General features: G+C 41.4%; 1 protein-coding gene across 2 annotated transcripts in view; it reads right to left on the bottom strand.

The window, feature by feature from the left end:
- Positions 1-25,812, bottom strand: part of lhx3 (LIM homeobox 3) — a 71,780-nt gene that overhangs the window by 19,317 nt on the left and 26,651 nt on the right. The window lies entirely within an intron of this gene.

The raw sequence follows: 25,812 nt of genomic DNA, 5'->3' as shown, positions 1-25,812 counted from the left end.
GACCTTCATTGGCTCTTGGTCAAACCATAACTTGCCTTTAAGCTTCTCATCTTCATTTTCAAATTCCTCCAAGACTGGTAATCTATTCCAGTCCCACAACTCTCTCAGATATCTAAGTCTGGCCTATTGTGTGTATTCCCAATTACAATGTCTGCATCATTGGCAGTTGTGCTTTCAGTGACCCAAATCCTAAACTCTAGAATTCCTTGACTACATCTCTCTACCTCTATGCCTCACTTTCCTTCTTTTAGACATTCGTAAGTACCTTTTTGATCAAGCTTTTGGTCATCTAACATAATATCTCCTTATGTGGCTCCTTCCCATAGTTTTTTTTATAATGTTTGTTTTATAATATTTCACTACATTAAAGGTATTTTATAAATGCAAATTGTTGTTTTACGTATAATATCCAATAAATATTATCTGCACACAGGTAAACACACACAGGACTAGTTCCTGCCCTAAACACTGAATGCAGTTCCTATACATAAATAAACATACTGCAGATACTGGAGATTTGAAGTAAAAACAGAAAGTGCTAACAAAGCTCAGCAGGTCTGGCAGCATCTGTGGAGAGAGACATAATGTTTCAAGTTATGTCTCTCCTCCAGCATGTTTCTCAAGCAGCTCTGAAAAAGAGTTATTCAACTTGAAACATTAACTCTGTTTTCTCTCTCTACGTATCCTGCCAGACCTGCAGAGGTTTTCTGTCACTTTCTGTTTTTTTATGCTGCATTAAATGTCTACAGAAGCCAAACTAAAGATATTGCAAATAATTAATGTCTACAGACTACATACACAGATAAAAATGATTCAGAACTTGACATATACAGCACCCTGACAGATAAATGGATTGTGACTCAGGGAGACATAGCAATAGAGAATACAGATAGATAAATAGATACAGCACCCAGAGAAATAGATATAGTACTCAAAGAGATGGATAGATGTTGCTGTCTAATGGATAAGTTTTTATGTTGCCCAGACAGATAAATGACTGAAGTACACTGATAAATATTTCTTTTATTCATTTAAACAATAGGGGTATCAGATGTCCTTGGAAAAGTGATGTTGAGCTGCATATTTTAACTGTTACAATCCATATATTGTAGACAAATTCACACTACTATTGGGTACAGCATTCCAGTATTTGATACAGTGATAATGAGGGACCAGTGATATATTTCCAAGTCAGGATGGTTCATAGCTTGGAGGGGACCTACTAGGTTGTGGTGTTTCCATATGCCTTGCTACCCTTATCTGTCTGAGTGGCAGAAGTTGCCTTGGTGTAGCTCTGCTTTGCATTTGATATACACTGCTGCCCATGATGTGTTGACAGTAGATGGAGTGAATGTTTATGGTGGTGGATGTACTGCTGATCACGCAGGCAACATTGACCTGATGGTGATGACCTTCCTGAGTACTGGTGGTGCTGCACTCATCAAGGCAAGTGGAAAGTATTCCATCACATCCCTGACTTGTGCCTTGCAGATACTGATAACTCGAGAGATTATTTATTCACTGCTGATTATCCAGCCTTTCACCTGGTCTTGTACCCATAGTCTTTGTGTGTGTGTTTTTTTCTTGTTAAGTTCTTGGTTGATGAGGTCCTCTGGGATGTTAATAGTGGGATATTCAGTGATAGCAATCGCATTGAAAGTTGGAAGGTGACTCTCTCTTGTTCAAAGTGACCTTTACGGGGCTTTATCTGACCCAGTTGTTACTTATCAGCCCAATGTAGATGTTGCCAAGATCTCGCTGCAGACAGTCATAATTACTTCATTTTCTGAGAAGTTGCAAATGGAATTGAGACCTGTGTAAATGGTTGGGCTAGGAACTCATGCAGGGATATACATACCAAAGAGAGATAAATATATTATGTACATTGATATATAAATCAGTACAGTATGCAAAAGATGCATAGTTACATTTTCCAGATAGATAAATAGCTTCCATACCAGGTGGATTAATGGGTATAGTACCAGAAAGACAAATAGATTCTACCTTATCCAGATAGATAAACAAATAAATTATGCAAGAAAGATTAACAGGTAAAGTGCTCAAATGAACAGATATTGTGCAGTAGCAGGTAGAGAGATGCAGAAGCTAAATAGATAAGTACAAAGAATTCCCATCAATACACTATATTCGCATGGAGAAATAGATGCACTACACAAATAGATTGAAATAAGTAGCACTCGGAGAGATGAATTTAATCCCATGAAGATAATGAGGACTGCACTCGAAGAGATAAAAGGACAGAGTACATAGTCAAGTAAGCTGAATACAAACAAAAAAAGATAAAATACATAACCCATGTTGATAGATAAATATATAGGTTATGCATATAAATAATAGATTCCAGAGAGTTGAAGTAAGGTACCTGTTAGCTATCCAAAAGAGAATACAAAATCTAATGAAATAAATACCGTAGCTAGAGAGCTGTATACAAACTACTCTGTGAAAGAATAGATTCAGTGTCCTAAATAAATATTAAAAAGTGCCCAGAGTGAGAATAGATATAGCATCTATATAGATAAATAGATAGCATACTGAGATGGGAAAATTGATATTTAATAGATAAATGGACATCATTGCCAGGGAGATAGACAATATGTCCAAATGATCAGATATCTAGACTTACGAATGGATTATAAACACAAAAAATGCAGGAAAAATTCAGCAGGTGTGGCAGTATCTATGAAGAATGAACTAGAATTAACATTTCAAGTCTGACTCTTCAAATAGATGCCCATCCCAGAGAGGTGCACAGATACAAAACCCAGATAAGTAAATGGTTCCAGCATCCAGGTATAAGTGGGCACATAAGAGCATGACAAATAGATGCAATGGTTGACATATTTCCCCTAAAAGACTTCATCAATAAGGTCATGATTGATTGTTTTTTAGAACTCTGTCTCCGCAAGCTATCCTGATATTGTTTAATTCTCTATTACTCAAAAATTGAATGATTTATGTTTTGAATATACTCAATGACTGAGCATCCATATTTCCCTGGCATAGAGAATTCCACAAATTCACAACAAAATAGATAAATACATATTGCATCCAGATACATAAATAGATGCAGTACTGAAAATATTTAAATAGATATAGTAGATATGTTAGTTTTTAATCCTAATTCATAGAAGGTGGATGCTGTTTTCATTTATTAATCAGATGGTGAGCTGTATTTTCTTACTGCTGCAGGCCATGTGTTATTAGTATGCAAACAGTGCAGTTGGGTAGGACAATCCAATATTTTGATCCAGAAACAATGAAGGAATGGTGATATACTTCCAAGTCAGGAATTGCATAACTCAGAGGGAATCTTGCAAACTGATGCTCCCTACTTCCCTTGTCATCTAGACAACAGAGTTAGTGGGTTAAGAGATTCTGTAAAGATGTCTTGGGGAGTTTCTGCAGCGCATCTCATAGATTGTACATGCGTTCCCTCTGCTGCACTGATGGCGGAAGGAAGGAATCTATAAGGATGCAAATGAGATTCTAAGCAAAATAGCTTTGCCCTGGATTGTAGTGTGCTCCATGAATGCTGGAGTTGGCTCATCCAGGCAAGTGGAGAATATTCCATCACATGCCAATCTTGTGCCTTGCTGATGGCAGATCAGTTCTGGAGATGATTTACATACTGCAGGATAGTCTTTGAATCTTTCTTGTAGCTGTGGTATTTATATAGTTCATCCAGTTAAGATTTTGGTTAATGGTGACCACCCAAGATGTTGATGTTGGAGTCTTAAGCAATGATGATTCCATAGGAGAAAGTGAGGACTGCAGATGCTGGAGATCAGAGCTTAAAAATGTGTTGCTGGAAAAGCGCAGCAGGTCAGGCAGCATCAAAGGAGCAGGAGAATCGACGTTTTGGGCATAAGCCCTTCTTCCTGAAGAAGGGCTTATGCCCGAAACGTCGATTCTCCTGCTCCATTGATGCTGCCTGACCTGCTGCGCTTTTCCAGCAACACATTTTTAAGCAATGATGATTCCATCAAAAGTTAAAGGATATGGTTAGATCCTCATTTGGTCAAGGTTGTCATTACTACACATTTATCAACCCAAACCAAAATGTTGTACAAATACTGTTGCAAGTCAGTACAATGGTTTTAATATCTGAGATGATACAACGTGTCATCATTAGTGAATACGTATAGACAGAAGAACCTGAGAGATAAACAGAAAGGGAACTGACAAAAACAAGAGGACACATAACACAGGGAGATAAGTACTGTGGTCATCATAATTAATGGACACTCTCATGTATCAGTGTAACAACTTAAATAAGTGGGTGCAGAACATAAATAGGTATATAAATAAAATATACAATTAGTTAACTAAACAATACCAGAGAGATAAACAGAAGGAAGTACCAGTTGGATAAAAGAAATACAAATACCCTAAGCAAATAAAAAGATTCAGCACACAGTGAGGTAAATATACTAGCTTGAGAATTAAATGGCAATAGCATAAAGACAGAGATTCATAGTTGTTGAATCACCATAGATTAAAAAATATGTTATAAAGATATATTCAATCAAATGGTTAAATACAGAACAATATTTAAACTAGATAAATAGATACTGTGCTCAGAGAGTTAAGTAGCCATAGTAGACATAAAAATAAATACATATTAAATATTGATAGATCAATGTAAACATAACCAGAAATATTAAGAAATAGTTCCTGGATGGACAAATAAATAGTTTTCTGACAAATAAATTGTGGAGTGCCCAGATAGATAAATAGATATTTACCTGGATAGGCAAATGGTTAGACAAATAGATTATATATACAAATAGATAGATAGTTAATATACTCATTTAGTTAAATAGATATGGTTTCCCAATCAATAAATGGAAACAGTATTCAAAAAGATATTTAGATTATGGCGCCTTGGAGATAAATTGATAAATAGCCAGGCAGAAAGATACAGCATCTTAATAGAACACTGTCTCCTCAGAGATAATTACAAGAACATAGAACATAGAACATAAGAACTAGGAGCAGGAGTAGGCCATCTGGCCCTTCGAGCCTGCTCTGCCATTCAATAAGACCATGGACTCAGCTCCACTTACCCGTGCTCTCACCATATTCCTTAATTCCTTTGTTGTTCAAAAAAAATTATCTTAGCTTTAAAAATGTTTACTGAAGTAACGCCAACTACTTCACTGGGCAAGGAATTCCACAGATTCACAACCCTCTGGGCGAAAAAGTTCCTTCTCAATTCAGTCCTAAATCTGCTCCTCTAACCTTGAGGCTATGCCCTCTTGTCCTAGTTTCACCTGCCATCCTCTCTACTTCTCTCTTATCTCTTCCCTTCATAATTTTATATGTTTCTATAAGGTCCCCCCTCATTCTTCTGAATTCCAATGAGTATAATCCCAGTCCACTCAGTCTCCCCTCAGAAGCCAACTCCCTCAACTCCAGAATCAACCCAGCGAACTTCCTCTGCACCCCCTCCAGTACATCCTTTCTCAAGTAAGGAGACCAAAACTGCACACAGTACTCCAGGTGTGGCCTCACCAGCATCTTATACTGCTGTAACATAACCTCCCTGCTTTTAAACTCAATCCCTTTAGCAATGAAGGACAAAATTCCATTTGCCTTCTTAATTACTTGTTGTACCTGCAGACCAACCTTCTGTGATTCATGCACAAGGATACCCAGGTCCCTCTGCATAGCAGCATGCTGCAACTTTTTACCATTCAAGTAATAATCCTTTTTACTATTACTCCTAACAAAATGGATGACTTCACATTTATTAAATTGTATTCCATCTCCAGACCTTTGTCCACTCACTTAAAGTATCTATGTTCTTCTGCAAAGTTTCACAGTCCTCTGCACACTTTGCTCTGTGGAGAAAGTGAGGTCTGCAGATGCTGGAGATCAGAGATGGAAATGTGTTGCTGGAAAAGCGCAGCAGGTCAGGCAGCATCTAGGGAACAGGAGAATCGACGTTTCGGGCATTAGCCCATTCCTGAAGAAGGGCTAATGCCCGAAACGTCGATTCTCCTGTTCCCTAGATGCTGCCTGACCTGCTGCGCTTTTCCAGCAACACATTTCCGCACTTTGCTCTGTCACTCATCTTAGTGTCATCTGCAAACTTTGATACATTACACCTGGTTCCCAACTCCAATTCATCTATATAAATTGTAAATAATTGTAGTTCCCAACACCGATCCCTGAGGCACACCGCTAGTCACTGATTGCCAATCAGAATAGCACTCATTTATCCTTACTTTTTGCTTCCTGTTAGGCAACCAATCCTCTATCCATGCTCATACTTTATCCAAGTAATGATAGATAATTTCATACAGTGCTCATGTAATTAAGTACTCATTTTACTGAGATTGACAAATAGATACAGTAGTCTGATACATAAATGAATACATAGATCAGATAAATAAATAGATACAGTATGTGCAAAACTAAACATCATCACAGTGTATATGGATTCATAGGTCCTATACCTAGCTTGGTAAACATACACAACATAAAGGCCTACATTTAAACCAAATCATATTTGATTATTACAATTCCTTTAGATATATAAATAGATATTGTACCTGACTAGATTAATACATATGGTACTGTGCTACATAAGGTACACATTTTATTAAAATAGATAAATAGACAATGCACACAATGACTTAGATATCAATTGTATCAGATAAATAAATAGATATTGCTTACAGAAAGATAAATATTCAGAGAGATAATTTAATTCTGGATGATGATAGTTAAATCAATATTATATTCCTTTTGGGAAATATAGATACAGCGCCCAGACAGATAAATAGATATTATATGCAAATAGGTAAATAAATAGAGTACAGTATGCAGTTAGATAATAGCCTATGTACAATATCTATTTACCTATCTGATAGCATAGCTATTTTTAAAATGCAATTAAATAAATGAATTCATGCCCAGAGAGAGAAGCAGATACTTTCCCAGACAGGTAAGTGCATTCATTGTACAAACGAAAAAACTGGATATTTTATCCTGACAAATTATTGATACAGCATTTAAACAAAACAGTCAAAATTATGTACATTGCATTCAACTGTGGCCAGTTCAATTCACTCAATGTAATATCAAGAAGCAGCTGGAGGCACTGGATTCCACAAAACCTATCAGTTCTGACAATATTCTGGAAATGGTACTGAAGACATGTGCTTTAGAACTTGCTGCACCCCTAGTCAAGTTGTTCCAGTACAACGACAATACTGGTATCGTCCCAACAATGAGGAAATTTGCCCAGGTATGTTCTCTACGCAAGAAGAAGGACAAATCCATCCCAGCCAATTACTGTCACATTCTGGCTGCTCTTGATTATCAGTAAAGTGATGGAAGATGTCCAACAATGCTTTCAAGCAATGCTTGCTTTGCAATAACTTGCTCACTGATGCTAAGTTTAGGTTCTGCCAGAGCCACTCAGTTCCCGACCTTATTACAGCATTGATTCAAACATGGAGGAGAGACACACATTCCAGAGGTGAGGTGAGAGTGAGTTCCCTTGATGTCAAGGCCACATTTGACTGAGTGCACCATGAAAGCAACCTGTCAAGACTAAAATCAATGGGAGCTGGGGTAAAACTGTCTTCTAGTTGCAGTCATATCTAGAACTAAGGAAAATTATTCTCATTGTTGGAAGTCAGTCATCCCAGCTCCAGGACATCACTGCAAGAATTTGACAGGGTAATGTCCAAGGCCCAACTAGCTTCACCTGCTTTATCAATGACCTTACCTCCATTATAAGGTGAGAAGAGGATATTCACTGATGATTGCACAAAGTTCTGCAGTATTCGTGTCTCTTCAGATACTGAAGCATTCCATGTCCAATTTTAGCATGTCTACTCTTCCTAAGGCATATCAGGAGTCTGATGGATTAGAGCATAGAACATAGAACAATACAGCGTAGAACAGGCCCTTCGGCCCTCGATGTTGCGCCGACCTGTGAAGTATTCTCAGCTCGTCCCCCTACACTATCCCAAAATCATCCATGTGCTTGTCTGAGTGAGTGCAGAACTCGACTTTATTCAGAACAACATGGCCACTTGATTGTTTGTGGCTGTGGTGCCATTCAGTCCCTCTGCTATCAACACTCAATATCAGCAATGTGGACCATCTACAAGCTGCACTGCAGGAATTCACCAGTGCTCCTTAGACAACACTTTAACCACTGCCTACTAGAAGGAGATGGGCAGAAAATACATGGAAACACCACCACCTATGAGTTCCAATCCTAGCCATTCTCCATTTTGACTCGGAAATTTATCACCATCCCTTCACTTTGGCTGGGTCAAAACCCTGGAGCATTATGGGATACCTACATCAAATGGACTGCAGCATTTCAAGAAGGCAAGCCACTACCACCTTCACAAAGGAGACTAGGGATGGGCAATAAATGTTGGCCTAGCCAGTGATGCCCACCTCCCATGAATTAATTGAATAAACTTAAATTGAAAAATAATATATTCATCAATAAGGGTAAATGGATACCGTATCCAGACAGACAGCTATATACAGTCCAAGCTAAATATATTGATGCTGTATACTTATAGAAAATAGAAACTACAGACAAAAAGATAATACACTCTGAAAAATAAATAGATAGGACTCAGAAACATAAATAACAAATTATTGAAGAGAGATAAACATATTAGGTGTTTAATTGATAGTAGATAGATATTGTATATAGATTCATGAATGATACTTGCAATGCTTATTTATCTGGTATCATATCTGCTTATGAGTAGATTATGTACTTATCAAACATGAAACAATGTGTATATATATATATATCAATTTGTGTATCCGGGAGTGGATCTGTGAATCAATCTGTATGGCAAAAGATAAATGGATACTGTACCCCCATGACAGATACAGACTATGGCACAATAGGTAAATAGATATAGCACTCAAATACATACATTCTGTATCCATGTGATTAAATAGATATGTTATTCAGATAGTTAAATACTTTGTATTCTGAACCCAGGTAGATATTTAGACTGAGATGCCAGGGAGAAAAATAAATGAGTTTAAATGGTAACCAGGTTGATACTTATTGCACCAAATAGATAAATAGATATGGTATACAGTCCCAGATAGATAAATAAATATACCTTCCAAAGAGATATAGATATATTTATATAGATATAGTATCCACATAGATAAATAGACTCAGTGCAAAGATCAATACTGCAAACAGATAAACGGAGTATCTGATAAAATAAATTTCATATCCAAATATATAAGGAAATACTAAATAATTATAGTCCCACAATAGCTCTGTAGATACTGTACTCAGATGAAAACATTGTACAGTATCTAGATTGATAAACCAAAACAGCATCCAGATACGGTAATACATATGTACATAAATCCTGTACAAAGTTAGATAATTGGGTTCAATACACAAAGCCATGCATTGAAGCTGTACCCTACTTGAAGCTAAAGCATTCTTGAACATATAAATAGATACTTTACATAGATAAATATATACAGTATAAATAAACAGATTACAGTATTCCGTATTGCTACTACATAATTCACCCACGGTTAAAGAGATGCATTAATTTAAATGAATATAGTATATAGATAGACAAATGGATATTGTATGCAAAAAAAAGATATTATGCTAGTACTGTAAAGTGATGAATAAATAAATATTGTGCTGAATTAGATAAATAAATACAATATCTATTTATCCATCTGAGTAATGCATGCAAATAGATAAAGAAATACAGAATACTAGATTGATAGATAAATACTTAGCCAGGGATGGACTGATGAATTCACTAGTATCCAGAGAGTATGTACATAAAGTATTTAGATAGGTAAGTAGATATTATACCCAGACAGATGAATAAATAAATGCAAATACATTAATTATTACATATAGTACCAGGACAAATATATATATGGTCCCAGGCAGATAAATTCCTACTGCAGTCCCAGAGTTAAAAAAAGTAGTATTCAGATAGATAAATAGATCATGCTCACAAAGATAAATAAATACAGTATGTATATAGATAAATTAATGTATTGAGATAAATGAATAGATAATGTGTCATTTAGGTAAATGGATCTAGTGGCCAGAGTGATAGACAGACAAAACGTAATGATGGCTAAATAGATACCCAGAAAGATACATAAATCAGTTTGATAAATAGAAACTTACTCAGATGCTCAATTAGATATTATTTTCAAATTGATAGGTATCCAATTAGATGCAAATGTTTCATACCCTAGTAACAGACAGATATGATATCCAGCAAGTGGAATTAATAAACAGACACAATAACGAATAGACATTATACAAAGATGCATGAATAGATACTATACTCAAAAAGATTAATAAATATCTTAGCCAGATAAATAAATAGGTACCAAAGCCAGTGAGACAAATACATACAGTACTCAAAAAAGCATGAAGATACAATGCCCTGACATATGTAAATAATCTACTCAGGCTGATAAATACAGTATATCAAGATAAATTCATACAGTACTCAGACTGTTAAGTAGTTACAGGTAACCTGAAAGATGAATAAATACACATTATTTGGAGGTGTCAGTGTTAGACTGTTAAAAATAGCAACACTAGTTTATAGTCCAACAGGTTTATTTGGAAGCACTAGCTTTTGAAGGGCTGCCTCTTCATCAGGTTGTTGTAGATACACATTCAGTTAGAGAAATAGAAACAGTGCCCCAAAATATAAATTGATAAATACTCAGATAGTTAAGAGACGTAACTAGAGAGATAAAAAGGTACTGTATCCAGATAGCTAAAGACAGTACACAGCATGACAAACAGGCCTTTTAACCACAAAATGAATAGTTAACATGCCCAGGGTGATAAGCAAATACCATATAACGCAAAAAAACTCTGTACACCAAGACAATTAATGCAACTCAAAAGGAGAAATATTCCCAGTACCCAGATGATGAATTGATATTGTATTCAAACAGATAAAAATATACTATACCCAAATAGAAAGGTACATAAGTACAGCACAATGACAGATAACGAGAGAGATAAGTAAGTCCTGTGTCCAACAGAAAAATCAATACAATACCCAGACTGATAAATAGCTACATATTGATATCTGAGTCATATACTCAAATAGTTTGAGATACTATACTCTAATAGGTAAAAGAAATAGTGATGGGAAATAACAGGTATGTAACCATTCAGACACATGGATGTATGGATGGACAGATGGTCGGACAGATAGATACAATACATGAAAAGGTAAATAGATTTAGTGTACAATACAGATCAAAAAATACTTACAACACTTAGCTGGAGAAATATTTTCAGTACTCTGATATTAAGGTAAATGCAGTACCCAGAGAGTTATATAAATGTAGTAAATAATAAATACTTAGAGACATTAATGGCACAGAGAGCCAGCAAATTTCCAGCAGCTGATAGCTTACATTCTAGGGTTTTAGAGATAGTGACAACAGAGATAATTGTGTTACTTCTGACCATCTGAATATAATCCACTATACATTGGGAATTTAGAAGAAGGAAAAGTGATCGGATTGAAGCATACAAAATCTTTACAAAACCATTCAGAGTAGATGCCTGGGAAGGCTAGAATCAGAGGTTACAGAGCCGTAATAAGTGGTTCTCTACAAAGGACTACGATAAAGAGAAATTTATTCACTCAAAGTGTAATGGACCTTTGGAATTCTATACCGCAGAGAGATGGGAATGCTCAGTCACTCAGCAAATTTAAGTCAGAGATTGGCAGAGTTTAGGTGCTCACAGGATGCTGGCTATGGAGATAAAGCAGGAAGATGCAGTTTATGGAAAAGATCAGCTACGCTCTCGTTAAATCGTGAAGCGTGTTTGAGGGGCAAAATAGCCCATTTCTATTTTCCTTATATTCTTCTGTATCAAGACAGAAAAAAATAGATCTGTGCACCAACAGCTAAACAGATTCTTGACACAAATCGAGCAACAAATAACTTCCACTGATCGATTAAAAACAGAGTGCCCTAATAGATCGGAACCATTTTTGCTCATGCGATAATAAAGATGCCAAGACTTTAGGGGTTAGATTTATGCGTGGCTAATATTTTGGAGAGGTTGAAATCCATGCCAGTCCTTGGGAGCCGCCGCCGTGGTCGCTGGCTATGGTCTGCATTCAGAAGGAAAGCGCTGTCCCGAACACTTCACTGGAGAAAATGATAAACATGAAAATGACTCACTGGGCTGTTCCCATCAATCCCACCGGCAAAACTACCATGAGGTGTTTTGAAAAAAAAAGAGGAAGAATCTTAGGGTCAAAAGTTGACCTTGGCTTATATGCAACACGAAGGAATTTTGATCAGAGGTTAGTGGTCAACATTTACGCATGATCGATTATAACTTCAATAAAACGGTCCTTCTCTTGAACATGCACGAAATGAAAAGAAAGGAGCCAGATTAATCAAGAGAAGTAGGATCCTGATATATAAATAGATTTAGCAGACAGATTGATAAATAAATGGTTTATCCCGATATGTAATCTGACCCCCTAATAGAAAGAGTATATTTAGGCCGTGATATTCAATGACGTTTAAGTACAGGGATCGTGACTTGTAGTTAACCCATTGTTTCCAAAGTTGGAAGAACGCCAACTGTATGTTGGCTAATCACTTATATGATTGCAATGTGCAGCCAGCACTAAAGGTGAAGTCTCCACCTTAACAGACTATAGGGCTCATCTCTTGTGAGAAAGACAAGTAATGGTGGTTTAACCTGTGGTCGCCACGTCTCGGGCCAGGGGAGAGGTTAAAAAGATTAACCCTTCATGATAACCTTAGCCAAAGTGGGAACTGAACCCACACTGCTTTGCTTCACTTTGCTGTGTAAAGCAGCTAACTGACCCCCGTGCTTAAACATCAAGAGGCTCGCAAGAGTTCAAGCTCACCAATTTAAAGCCAATTTGCAATGCTTAAAGGGAGGTGCACTTCACCTACGGCAAGTGCTCAAAAACCGTGTCTGATTTGAATGATAATCGACTATGTTACAGTGAGGTCCAAGCTTCTTCAATGCAATTGTAGAGGTTTTGATACAGAAGTGGACAGGAAGAGAGAGTTGTTCTCATCCATTGGGGCACAGGAGACCTTTCAAATAGACACTGTAAAGAAGCACATTGCAAATATTATGAATTCCCTGAAGACCTGGGTGAAGTGCCAAAACTTTCTATGACCACACACACAGTTGTTCAAGATCACTGAATGCATCTACAGATTCCATATTCTACCACAAACAAAAACAGAAATTGCTGGTAAACAGCAACAGGTCTGGCACCATCTGTAGAGGTGCTGCCTGAGCTGCTGAGTTTTACCAGCAATTTCCGATTTTGTTTCTGATTTGGAGCACCTGCGGTTTTTTATTTATTTATTCTACCATTTGTGTGCAAGTCTCAAAATCCATTTCAGGTTGAACCATTCAAATCATTTGTTTATGAAAAACCTCCAACAATTTTATCTTGTATTGTCAAAGGTTAATCTCATTCTTACATATCTCTGACTACTGCAAGCATGAAACCATCTCTCACAGGAATTCCCTCCCTAAGGGCATTGTCGGTATGTCTACAGCACAGGAACTACATCAGTTCAAGAAGGCAGCTGACCATCATCTTCTCAAGCAACTAGTGATGGGCAATAAATCATCCAATACTCATGTCCCACATTTGAATTTTAAAAAACTGCTTAACACATGACTTCACCAATAGTGTAGGCAGCTGAAGTGTTGCTTAAGCACCCTGATAGTCTATACAAATATATTTCATGTGGCCGTGTAGCTCTCCTTAGAAGAATGCTGCCCATTTTGCTTCAGAGAACATCTCTAAGACACCCGCACCAACCAACCCCACCACCCTGTGGCTGAACACTTCAACTCCCCCTCCCACTCTGCCAAAGACATGCAGGTCCTGGGCCTCCTCCACCACCACTCCCTCACCACCCAATGCCTGGAGGAAGAACGCCTCATCTTCCACCTTGGGACCCTTCAACCCCAAGATATCAATGTGGACTTCACCAGTTTCCTCATTTCCCCTTCCCCCACCTTACACCAATTCCAACCTTCCTGCTCAGCACTATCCTCATGACCTGTCCCAACCATCAATCATCATTCCCACCTATCCGTTCCACCCTCTTGTTCGACCTATCACTTTTACCCCCACCTCCATCCACCTATTGCATTCCAGCTACCTTCTCCCCAGCCCCACTGCCTCTCATTTATCTTCCCACCGCCAAGGCTCTCAGGCTCATTCCTGTTGAAGGGCTTTTGCCCAAAATGTCATTTTTTCTGCTCCTCGGATACTGCCTGACTAGCTGTGCTTTTCCAGCACCACTCTAATCATGACTCTAATGTCCAGCAAGTGCAGTACCCACTTCTGTCTGTTGAAATAATGAGTCAGCTTTTTGTAGCCTGTCATTGTGGCCTATATGCAGACAGCAAAAGTACAGCATCATAATTGATAACCAGAAAGTAGACTCTAGCTGATCTGTATGTAGTATTGAATTTTTAAAATAATTCCTCCCCAGGATTTGTGCATTGTACAGTTGGCCCAAATTTGTATCCCATCCCTAATTGCTCTTCAGAAGGTCCTGGCGAGCTACCTTCTTAAACCACTGAAGTCTGTGTGATGTACAGTTATGTTGAGTGCTCTTAGGGAGGGACTTCCAGGATTTTGATCCAGCAACAGTAAAGGAATAGCAATATAGGTCCAAGTCAGGCCCTTGTCCTTCTAGGAAGGAGAGATTGAAGAGTCAAAAGATGCTTTTGAAAGTGCCTTGGTGAACAACTACTGTGCACCTTGAAGACAGTATACACTGCTACCACTGTTCAGTGGTGATGGGAGTAAATATTTAAAAATCACCTTGATTGGCTGTGGGTACCATTCAATTGGGCCAATATCTGCTGAATGGTATCAAGTTCTTGAATGCTATTGGAGCTCCAACTCATCCAAGCAAGTGGAGATTATTCAATCACAATCATGATTTATGCCTCGGACAGGCTTTGGGAATCAGGAGTTACTCGCTGCAGATTTCTTAGTCTCTGAACTGCTCTTGTAGCCACTGACTGGTCCAGTTGAGTTTCTGGTTTAATTTTATATCATCAGTAATACAAAAGCAATTGCTGTCAGTGGAGAGAAACAGAATAAACCATTTTAGGTCACAATGACCTTCCATCAGCTAGTCAGCTTAACCTAAAATATTAACAGTCACATGCCCACTGGATACTGAGCTGATATCTTTGCTGGTTGCAGTAAAGCTCTAAATTTACTTCCACATGTCCATAAAGTGATGTGTGTGCAGTCAATGGCTCCCAGCAACACCAAGTAGTCTACTAAGTTAATGAAACCAATGATCACTTCTCCTGCTTCTATTTGGAAACAACAAATACAGTCTGTATGCATCATTTTGTAAACAGACTGCCAGAGATGTCTCTAATGACACAAACTGGATGATATTGGAAATGCTGTGTTCACCAACCAACAAGAAAGAGTTCAAAAACCATAGTTCCCTTTATAGCAATTAACAATGCTGCCCTTTTCCTGTTCTGAGGCTGCAAGTCAACTGCAGTGCACTTTGTAGACAGTACACACACTTTGTGAAATGGAGATGTTACAAACACTGTTCACAACTGATGCTACAGTAGGAGAATTACCACCTGAAGATTATGGGTGAACATATTTTACTACTGTCAGTTTTTCCCTCCTTTCTATTCAAAAAAGCTTATCCACTTTCCATCATGTCTGCTCAATCTCCTTCTCATGCTGCAAGTCAATGGGCCAGAAACTACAGAACATTGGAACATGAGAACTCTTGAATCAAGAACCAAGGCTTTCACTGTATTATGCACAATTCCTTGTAGACTTCATCAATTTTTATGATGCAGGTAGCAACCAAAATCCTTTTCTGCCTCCATGACAATGAGTAGATGTTAATCAAATGGAAATTAATCAAAATGTGGTAAATCTTCCCTTCAAATTAAAGCAGATGATCATTCCTTCTTCTGTATAGGGTGGGAGTTTAAGAGAATGAAGTAACTGGAGGACCCTTGTGATATAGTCATACTGTCCCTACCACTGAGTTCAAGTCTCACCTGCTCCAAAGGAGTGCAATAACTTGTTCAATAAGAGTTATTTCACAAATGCTTTTTAAAACTAAAATATGAAGTCAAAAATAGCACCGGGAGTGAAAACATTGTCATATACTTACTCATGTCACAGTCTGCTTACTCTAAATATTCTTACACATTCTCAAAAGCTATATTAATGACCCCCTCAAAATGTCAAACAATGAAGCCCACCCTGGAGATTGCGCTAAATTGGTACTTGTCATACTAACAATGTCGATGCCATAAAACAAAACATCATGGCCATCATTTCCAGGCAACTAGTAGAGATTTGATGGCACTGTGGCTCAGTGGTTGGCACTGTTGCCTCACAATACCAGGGACCCAGGTTCAATTCTAATTTTGGGTGACAGTCTGTGTGGAGTTTGAATACCCACCCTGTGTCTGCATGGGCTTCCTCCAGGTGCTCCAGTTTCCTCCCACAATCCAAAGACGTGCAGGTTAGGTGAATTGGCCATGCTAAATTGCCCATAATGTTCAGGGATATGTAAGTTAGGTGCATTAATCGGGGTAAATATAGAGTAAGGGAATGGGTCACTCTTCGGATGATTGGTGTGGACTTGTTGGGCTGAATGGCCTGTTTCCATACCGTAGGGATTCTATTCTATTCTAGAGCATGTGGTACTGTAAAGTAGTCCAAAGACATGGATGTATGATAAACCTTCAAATCCCATTACCGAAGTTGGGGAGTTTAATTTCAGAGATTGAAACAAACTTGGAATAAAACATTTGTAGAAATGGTGATGACCATGAGACTGCAAGATTAGCATTGGAAGAAAGATTCACCAATGTCATTTTAAAAGGGAGTGTGTTGTCCTTACCCAGTCAGGCCAATATGAAGGCAAACCTAAAGCAAATGAGGTTAATTCTTGATGCCTTCTGAAAAGTTCTCACTGTTATATCCAATAAGGTGCATCACCAGATCCTTTACAAAAGTGATTTGAAATGAGCAATTAAGGCTAACTTTGTCATTGATTCCCACATCCCATGATATAATTTAAAATATACCAGATAAATAGATACAGATGCTTCATAGGTTAGTACAAATAAATAATTAGACACTGTGGTCAAAGAGATAAATAGCTGCTGGATTCTGATACAGCATTTGGAAAGATAAAACAGTATCATACCTTATAGATAAATAGATACAGTAGCAAATTAATGAATGCAATATTAAAGGGAAGAACAGTGCACTGATGCATAAGTAGTAGAAATGTGGACAGTTAACTCACAAAAATAAACAGTACAACACTCAGATGTGTAAATAGATGCAGCACTCAAATATATAAACATGTCAAAGTATTCAGATAAGTCTTTTAAATACAATACTCTGATAATCACTGCAGGTTATGACTGCTGTGCTGAAACTTTATGCTCCAGAAATAGCCATGCCACTAAAAAAATATTACCAGAAGCTATAACATTGGAATTCTACACAGCAAAGTAGAAGACTGACCAGGTATAATCCTGTTGGCAAATCATAACCAGCTAATTAACATCCACACAACCATCTTCAATTGTTGACAATGTGTGCGCAGGTGTCATCACCAGTGATATTAAGCAGCATTTGTATTTAAGCAGCATGAATAACCTGCTCACTGATGATCAGTTTGAATTCTGCTAGGACCACTCAGCTCCAGACCTCATTTAAAGCCTTAATTTAAACATGAGTGAGATAAATTCCAGAGGTAAGGTGGCAATGGCTGCCCTTTCAAACTCATCATTTGACACAGTATGGCGTCATGGAGTAATCATAGTGTTGAAGTCAATGTGAATTGGAAAAGACTCTCCACTATTTGGAGTCATGCCTAACAGAAAACAATATGGTTGCTGTTGTTGGAAGCCAATCATCTCAGCTCCAAAACATCACTGCAGGAGTTATCAGGGTATTGCTTAGATCAAACCATCTATAGCTCTCCTTCATTATAAGATCAGAAGTGGGGATGTTTACTGATGATTGCTCAGTGTTTGGTTCCATTTGCAATGCCACAGGTAACTAAGCAGTCTGTGTTTCCACGCAGGATGATCTAAATGGCACTGAAGAATCTTGAACTCAACTAGGAGAAAACAGTTCACTTCACTGGCGTCCTGTCCATTATTTTAAATATACACATTTTCCATCACAGGTATGTCATGGCTGCAATGTATTTCATCTGCAACATGCACTGCAGTAAGTGACAAAAACATCTTTGAAAAAACCATCCCAAATTCTTGACCTCTCCACCTAGGAGGTGACAGACAGCAAATAAGTGCATGCAAACACCACCACCACCTGCCAGTGCCCTCCAATTACAACTTGGAATGATATCACCATTTCTCCATCACTACCAGGGCAAAATCCAACAGCACTGTGGGAAAACATCAATGCACAGACTGCAGCAATTCAAGGTGGCAGCTCACCACTCAGTTCTCAGAACCAAATAGATAATAGGCCTGTGTGCTGGTCTTTCTAGTAGCATTCACATCCCATGAATGAATAAAAATAAGTAGATGCATGATGGTGATCTATAAATCTGTCTTGTATCCAAACTGGAAAATGGCTGGTGTAACCAAGATTAATCACAGTATGCGGAGAAATAAATTGATACTGTACCCAGAGAGACATAAAATACTCAGATACATAAAAGAATATCTTAGTGAGTGAGCTCTGTGTAACCATATAACTAAATAGATATTGTCCCCAGACAAATAGTTAAATAGATAACGTACTCAGACAGAGAGGTAGATCCTGGCAAGTGGCTGCGATACTAGCTGGATAAACAGGCACAGTTTGAAGGGAAAAGTACTATATCTAGGTGGATAAATAAATCTAAAAGCAAAATGCTCTGGATGCTTGAAATTAAAGCAGAAAGCATTGGAAATAGTCAGAAACCTTAGCAAAGCTTCTGGAGAGAGAAACAGAGTTAATATTTCAGGTCCCTGACAGAACTGAAAAAGATTAGAGAGACACTAGTTTACAAGCTAGTACAGAAACCAGGAAAGTGGAGATGGGTAAAATTAACAAAAGGGAAGGTCTGTAGTAGGCTGGAAGGTAGGAGAGATTCAATGACAGATGGGATAGTGGTGGGTGGTCAGGGAACAAATAAAGAAACAAAAGATGTGTTCACAGAGCAGTAAATGTGGAAAGCTGAAAAATCACTGACACCAGTCATCCAAAAGTTTAAAAAAGGAGAAATAATGTGAACATAGGTGATATATAAACTGTTTGAACATAACATTGAATTCAGAAGGTTACAAGTGTCTAAAAATAAAAGGCGAGATGCTGTTTCTCAAATCAAGGTTGAGCTCCATTAAAATAGCATAGAAGGCCATGTACAGAGAAATCATACTGGAGAATGGGACAGAGAACAAAAATCAAAGGTGACTGTAAGTGCAAGGTCAGAAATGTAAGAAAATCACTGATTCGCATGGAAGCAGTGTCTGGGGCACAGGAAAATGGGAAAGCATCCAGGCCATGTTATTTACCTTATTCAGGGTATTGCTTGACCCTTGGTAGAAAAGGTAGTCAACAACCAACTACAAAGCATTGCTCTGCAGCAATTGTTATTGAGTCGCCTTAGTCTTACCAGACCACAGGACTACGCTCTCATTAGAGAGTGACGACTGGTGGTGATTTAACCTGAGGACCACCAGACCTCAAGCGAGGGGAGAGGTTGAGAAGCAGAGTCCTTCATGGTAACCTCAGCCAGTGATAGAAGTTGAACCCACACTGTTGGCATCGGTCTGCTTTGCAAACTGTCCAGCCAAGTGAGCTAAACCTACCCACTGTCTGCAGCAATGATATACTTGGGGGCAGCCATAACTACCTGAAAGTGGGACCTCCACCTCTCAGGGAAAGGAAGTCCTGCCCTTGAGAGCCAAGTAGTTGCAACAGCACTGTATCTTAGTTCTGCCACTGCTGATACTTTACTCAGTCCCCCTGAAGAATACAATATGACTCTGGGAGATAGCCCCTGTCCAAATATGGTGGACTTTGGAGTGGGGATGGGGGGGGGGTCAGGGTTTGGAGGGCCAATATCATAGGGGGCTCCAGTGTGAACAGGGCAATAGCCCCCACCACTGCACTGCCACCCCTTCCCTGATCCTCACCCCCACCACCAACATCCTTTCCTGCCTTTTAAACAGAACTGCCAAAATAGCGGGCTGGACATTTTGTTCTGGCACTGACTGCCCACCCACATTATGACAGCAGAGGGAATATTAGGTCAGGTAAAGGCCTCAATAAACCTAAGAATGGGTGGCCTAGCACCAGCCACATATCCTGAGGGCTGTTCAGGATTGGGTGGATTGGTGGTGGACTGTCTACCCATCTTATTTTACAGGCTCTTTCCCAACCGTACCAAAAATACAACTGGTGGCAAAGGGCTATCTTTGGTGATCGGTTGTATCTTTTACACTAGCATGTGAGGCTGCCATAGGGAAGGGACACGGTGGTTAGCACCTGCTGATAGTACTCTCGCATCTGAGTCGCGACATTGTGGGTTCAGTTCCATTCCAGAGATTTAAGCACAAAAATCTAGGCTGGCACTCCAGTGCAGTATGGAGGGAGTGCTGCACTGTCAGAGGTGTTGTTGTTTGGATATGAGGTTCACCCAGAGCCCCACCTGCCCTCTTAGGTTGATTTAAATGATAATAACTCCCTATTGTTTGCGAAAACAGCAGAAAGGGCTGGAGACACTGATCAGACCTGGCAACTTCTGCGGATGTTAATATTCTGAGTCCAATACAATTCTTTTGTTGCCTTATTTCAAGTCAATTCACATTAACATTGTTCGTTGAATGGGGCTTACTTAGCAAGACAAGTTTCATTTTAAACATTTATAGTATCAGGTCAGGTTTAGGAACACATGACCTGACAGGTGTTACTTTGGACCAGCCACGTCCAATCCCTGGCCCTTTCCTTCAATACCAGTCCTCTGGTTTATGTCACCTGCTACTTCTTGAAGCTCCCTTTCACTTTCAAGCCTCCTGAAATAACTCCACAGAGGCTGGTATCCCATCACCAAGTTGCCCTTTATTTATGCATGAACAGTCCTTGACTTTAGTACTGCCTCTTCAGAGTCAGCTACCAGAGTGTCAATATCTCTGAAATGCTTCTTTTTATCTGTCAGCTGAGCTCACAGATCTAGCCAGATTAACAGCCCCAATCAGGGAACTCATATTCTATGATGTCCAATTTGCTGACCTCATTAAAATGACCACACAGTCATGGCTTAGCCCCTGCCAATTGAAGCTGCCTCTCACCTTCAGGGCTTTCGTTCACAGCGAGGGGTTCCCAAGAGGGAAGATTGGGGATCATAAAGTTTGATGAGATGGAGGACAGAATGCAACAGAGACCACAGGCCTGAAGAGTGGGAAAGAGAGGGAGTGTCAAGGAGTAGCAGAAGGTCACAGTGAGGAGGAGGCTTAGGGAATGGTTTGTGTGGGAACTGAGAGTTTTGGAAGCAGGACCAGTGGTGAGCAGGATTGACAGTAAGAGGGAAGCAAGTGGAAAGCAACCCATTTCTCTTGCATTTTAAAATGCATCTTATTTCAAAAGTTATTCCATTTACCAAGTTAAAACATTAGTATGAGAAAGTATTTCAAAGTTTAATGTTTTATTCCAGATGAACTAGATTCTGCAGAACCTAACTAAAGTTTTTAGATTAGATTTAAGAGGTAAATGTGATTTACATCAAATTGTTTTACTTAAAGTTGTAATTTTCAGGACTGCAACTATCACTTTAAATGAAGGCTTACTGTATTATGATGGATATGGAGTTATCTCAGTGTTCTGGTTAATACGTATTGCTCAATCAACAACTTGCAATATCCTGAAGGTTACCATTGACGAGAAACTGAATTAGACTATCTATCCAGTTAGGCTAAGATAAAAGGTAGGGAGGAGGGACTTGGGGGAGGGGCGTTGGGAATGCAATAGGTGGAAGGCGGTTAAGGTGAGGGTGATAGGCCGGAGAGGGGGTGGGGGTGGAGAGGTCGGGAAGTAGATTGCAGGTCAAGAAGGCGGTGCTGAGTCTGAGGGTTGGGACTGAGAAAAGGTGGGGGGAGGGGAAATGAGGAAGCTGAATCTGCATTCATCCCTTGTGGTTGGAGGGTTCCTAGGCGGAAGATGAGGCGCTCTTCCTCCAGGTGTCGTGTTGCTATGGTCTGGCGATGGAGAAGGCCAAGGACCTGCATGTCCTTGGCGGAGTGGGAGGGGGAGTTAAAGTGTTTAGCCACGGGGGCGGTTGGGTTGGTTGGTGCGGGTGTCCCAGAGGTGTTCTCTGGGACACCCGCACGTTCCGCAAGTAGGCGGCCTGTCTCCCCAATGTATAGGAGGCCACATCGGGTGCAGCGGATGCAGTAAATGATGTGTGTGGAGGTGCAGTGAATTTCTGATGGATATTGAAGGATCCCTTGGGGCCTTGGAGGGAAGTGAGGGGGGAGGTGTGGGCGCAAGTTTTGCATTTTTTGCGGTTGTAGGGGAAGGTGCCGGGAGTGGATGTTGGGTTAGTGGGGGGTGTGGATCTGACAAGGGAGTCGCAGAGGGAGTAGTCTTTCCGGAACGCTGATAGGGGTAGGGAGGGAAATATATCCTTGGTGGTGGGGTCCGTTTGGAGGTGGCAGAAATGACGAAGGATGATACGATGTATCTGGAGGTTGGTGGGGTGGTAGGTGAGAACTAGTGTGGTTCTGTCCTGGTGGTGATTGGAGGGGCGGGGTTCAAGGGCAGAGGAGTGGGAAGTGGAGGAAATGCGGTGGAGAGCATTGTCAACCACGTCTGAGGGGAAATTGCGGTCTTTGAAGAAGGAGGCCATCTGGGTATCTCCGCCCCTTCGCCAATCTCTGCCCCCTCGCCGATCTCCGCCCCCTCACCGATCTCTGCCCCATGCTGAACCCCGCCCCCGTGCCGAACCCTGCCCCCTGAGCCTAAACCCGCCCCCACTCCCAGCTCCAGCCCCACACCAGGTCCTAGCTCCCAACCTTGCCGTGTTTTCACCATCCCTCCAGAACTACCCCTCTCTGAGGATGAAAGATCAGTCCTCAGCAGAGGCCTCACCTTCATCCCACTGTGCTCGGTATTGGAATTGGATTCATCTTCTCCATCACCAGACCATGGCAACACGACGCCTGGAGGAAGAGTGACTCCGAAATTAAAGACAGTAAGTACCAAAAACTTTCATGTACTTACCCCCACACTCCAGATTCCTCAACCGTTCCAGTATCTTCCATCGGCCTCCGGAAGCACTTCGGCGCCATTAACCACGCGGCCGCTGCAGCAACTGCCGCCGCGAACCATGACGTCACTTCCGCCCCCACCGACCATGCAGCCTCCGCGATTGCCGCCCAGACAACCGCCTCCACGATCGCCAGGAAGACCATCGCCAACAGATTCGCGGGGTCCACAACCACCGGGAACAACACCATTTCTGCATTCGCCGCAGCCACTTCCGCCCCCAGAGTTGCCGTCGCCGCATCCACTTCCGCCCCCAGTGACGTCACTCGCCGACACACCGACCACGCCGAATGTATCTCCGCCCCCTCGCCAATCTCCGCCCCCTCGCCGATCTCCGCCCCCCTCACCGATCTCTGCCCACGTGCCGAACCCCACCCCCTCACCGATCTCTGCCCTCTTGCCGAACCCTGCCCCCGCGCTGAACCCCGCCCCCTGAGCCTAACCTCGCCCCCACTCCCAGCTCCAGCCCCACACCAGGTCCTAGCTCCCAGCCCTGCCGTATTTTCACCATCCCTCCAGACCTACCCCTCTCTGAGGATGAAAGATCAATCCTCAGCAGAGGCCTCACCTTCATCCCACTACGCTCCCGGATTAACGAATTCAACACACGGCGAGACATCGAACAATTCTTCTGCCGCCTTCGCCTCCGCGCCTACTTCTTCAACCAGGATTCTCGCCCACCCTCTGACGACCCCTTCTCACGCCTCCAACACACCCCATCCACCTGGACACCCCGTGCTGGCCTCTTACCTGCCCTCGATCTCTTCATAGCCAACTGCCGCCGCGACATTGACTGCCACCTGAACTCCCCCACCCCTCTCACCCACTCCAACCTCTCACCCTCAGAACGTGCAGCCCTCCATTCCCTCCGCTCCAACCCCAACCTCATCATCAAACCGGCAGACAAGGGGGGCGCGGTGGTAGTTTGGCGCACCGATCTCTATATTGCTGAGGCTAAACACCAGCTCGCGGACACCTCCTCCTATTGCCCCCTTGACCATGACCCCACCTCCCACCACCAAACCATCATCTCCCAGACCATCCATAACCTCATCACCTCGGGGGATCTCCCATCCACCGCCTCCAACCTCATAGTCCCACAACCCTGCACCGCCCGTTTCTACCTCCTGCCCAAAATCCACAAAGCTGACTGCCCTGGCTGACCGATTGTCTCAGCCTGCTCCTGCCCCACCGAACTCATTTCTGCATACCTTGACACGGTCCTGTCCCCCTTAGTCCAAGAACTCCCCACCTACGTTCGGGGCACCACCCACGCCCTCCACCTCCTCCATGATTTTCGCTTCCCTGGCCCCCAACACCTTATCTTCACCATGGACATCTGTCCCTATACACCTCCATCCCCCATCACGAAGGCCTCAAAGCTCTCCGCTTCTTCCTTTCCCGCCGTACCAACCAGTACCCTTCCACTGACACTCTCCTTCGATTGACTGAACTGGTCCTCACTCTTAACAACTTCTCCTTCCAATCCTCCCATTTCCTCCAAACCAAAGGATTAGCCATGGGCACCCGCATGGGCCCCAGCTATGCCTGCCTCTTCGTAGGATATGTGGAACAGTCCATCTTATGCAGCTACACTGGCACCACCCCCCACCTTTTCCTCCGCTACATTGATGACTGTATCGGCACTACCTCATGCTCCCACAAGGAGGTTGAACAGTTCATCCACTTTACTAACACCTTCCACCCCGACCTCAAATTTACCTGGACCGTCCCAGATTCCTCCCTCCCCTTCCTAGACCTCTCCATTTCTATCTCGGATGACCGACTCAACACGGATGTAAACTATAAACCGACTGACTCCCACAGCTACCTAGATTACACCTCTTCCCACCCTGCCCCCTGTAAAAACGCCATCCCATATTCCCAATTCCTTCGCCTTCACCGCATCTGCTCCCAGGAGGACCAATTCCAATACCGAACAACCCAGATGGCCTCCTTCTTCAAAGACCGCAATTTCCCCTCAGACGTGGTTGACGATGCTCTCCACTGCATCTCCTCCACTTCCCGCTCCTCCGCCCTTGAACCCCGCCCCTCCAATCGCCATAAGGACAGAACCACACTAGTCCTCACCTACCACCCCCCCAACCTCCAGATACATCGGATCATCCTTCGTCATTTCCGCCACCTCCAAACAGACCCCACCACCAAGGATATATTTCCCTCTCTACCCCTATCAGCGTTCCAGAAAGACTACTCCCTCCGCGACTCCCTTGTCAGATCCCCACCCCCCACTAACCCAACCTCCACTCCCAGCACCTTCCCCTGCAACCACAAAAAATGCAAAACTTGCGCCCACACCTCCCCCCTCACTTCCCTCCAAGGTCCCAAGGGATCCTTCAATATCCATCAAAAATTCACCTGCACCTCCACACACATCATTTACTGTGTCCGCTGCACCCGATGAGGC

Source organism: Chiloscyllium plagiosum, unplaced genomic scaffold (assembly GCF_037043375.1).
Source record: "Chiloscyllium plagiosum isolate Xiang-an unplaced genomic scaffold, Cpla_swu_hap1 HiC_scaffold_21, whole genome shotgun sequence".
NCBI lineage: Eukaryota > Metazoa > Chordata > Chondrichthyes > Orectolobiformes > Hemiscylliidae > Chiloscyllium > Chiloscyllium plagiosum.
Note: the sequence above shows the minus strand (reverse complement) of the source record. Positions and strands in the feature narration are given on the sequence as shown.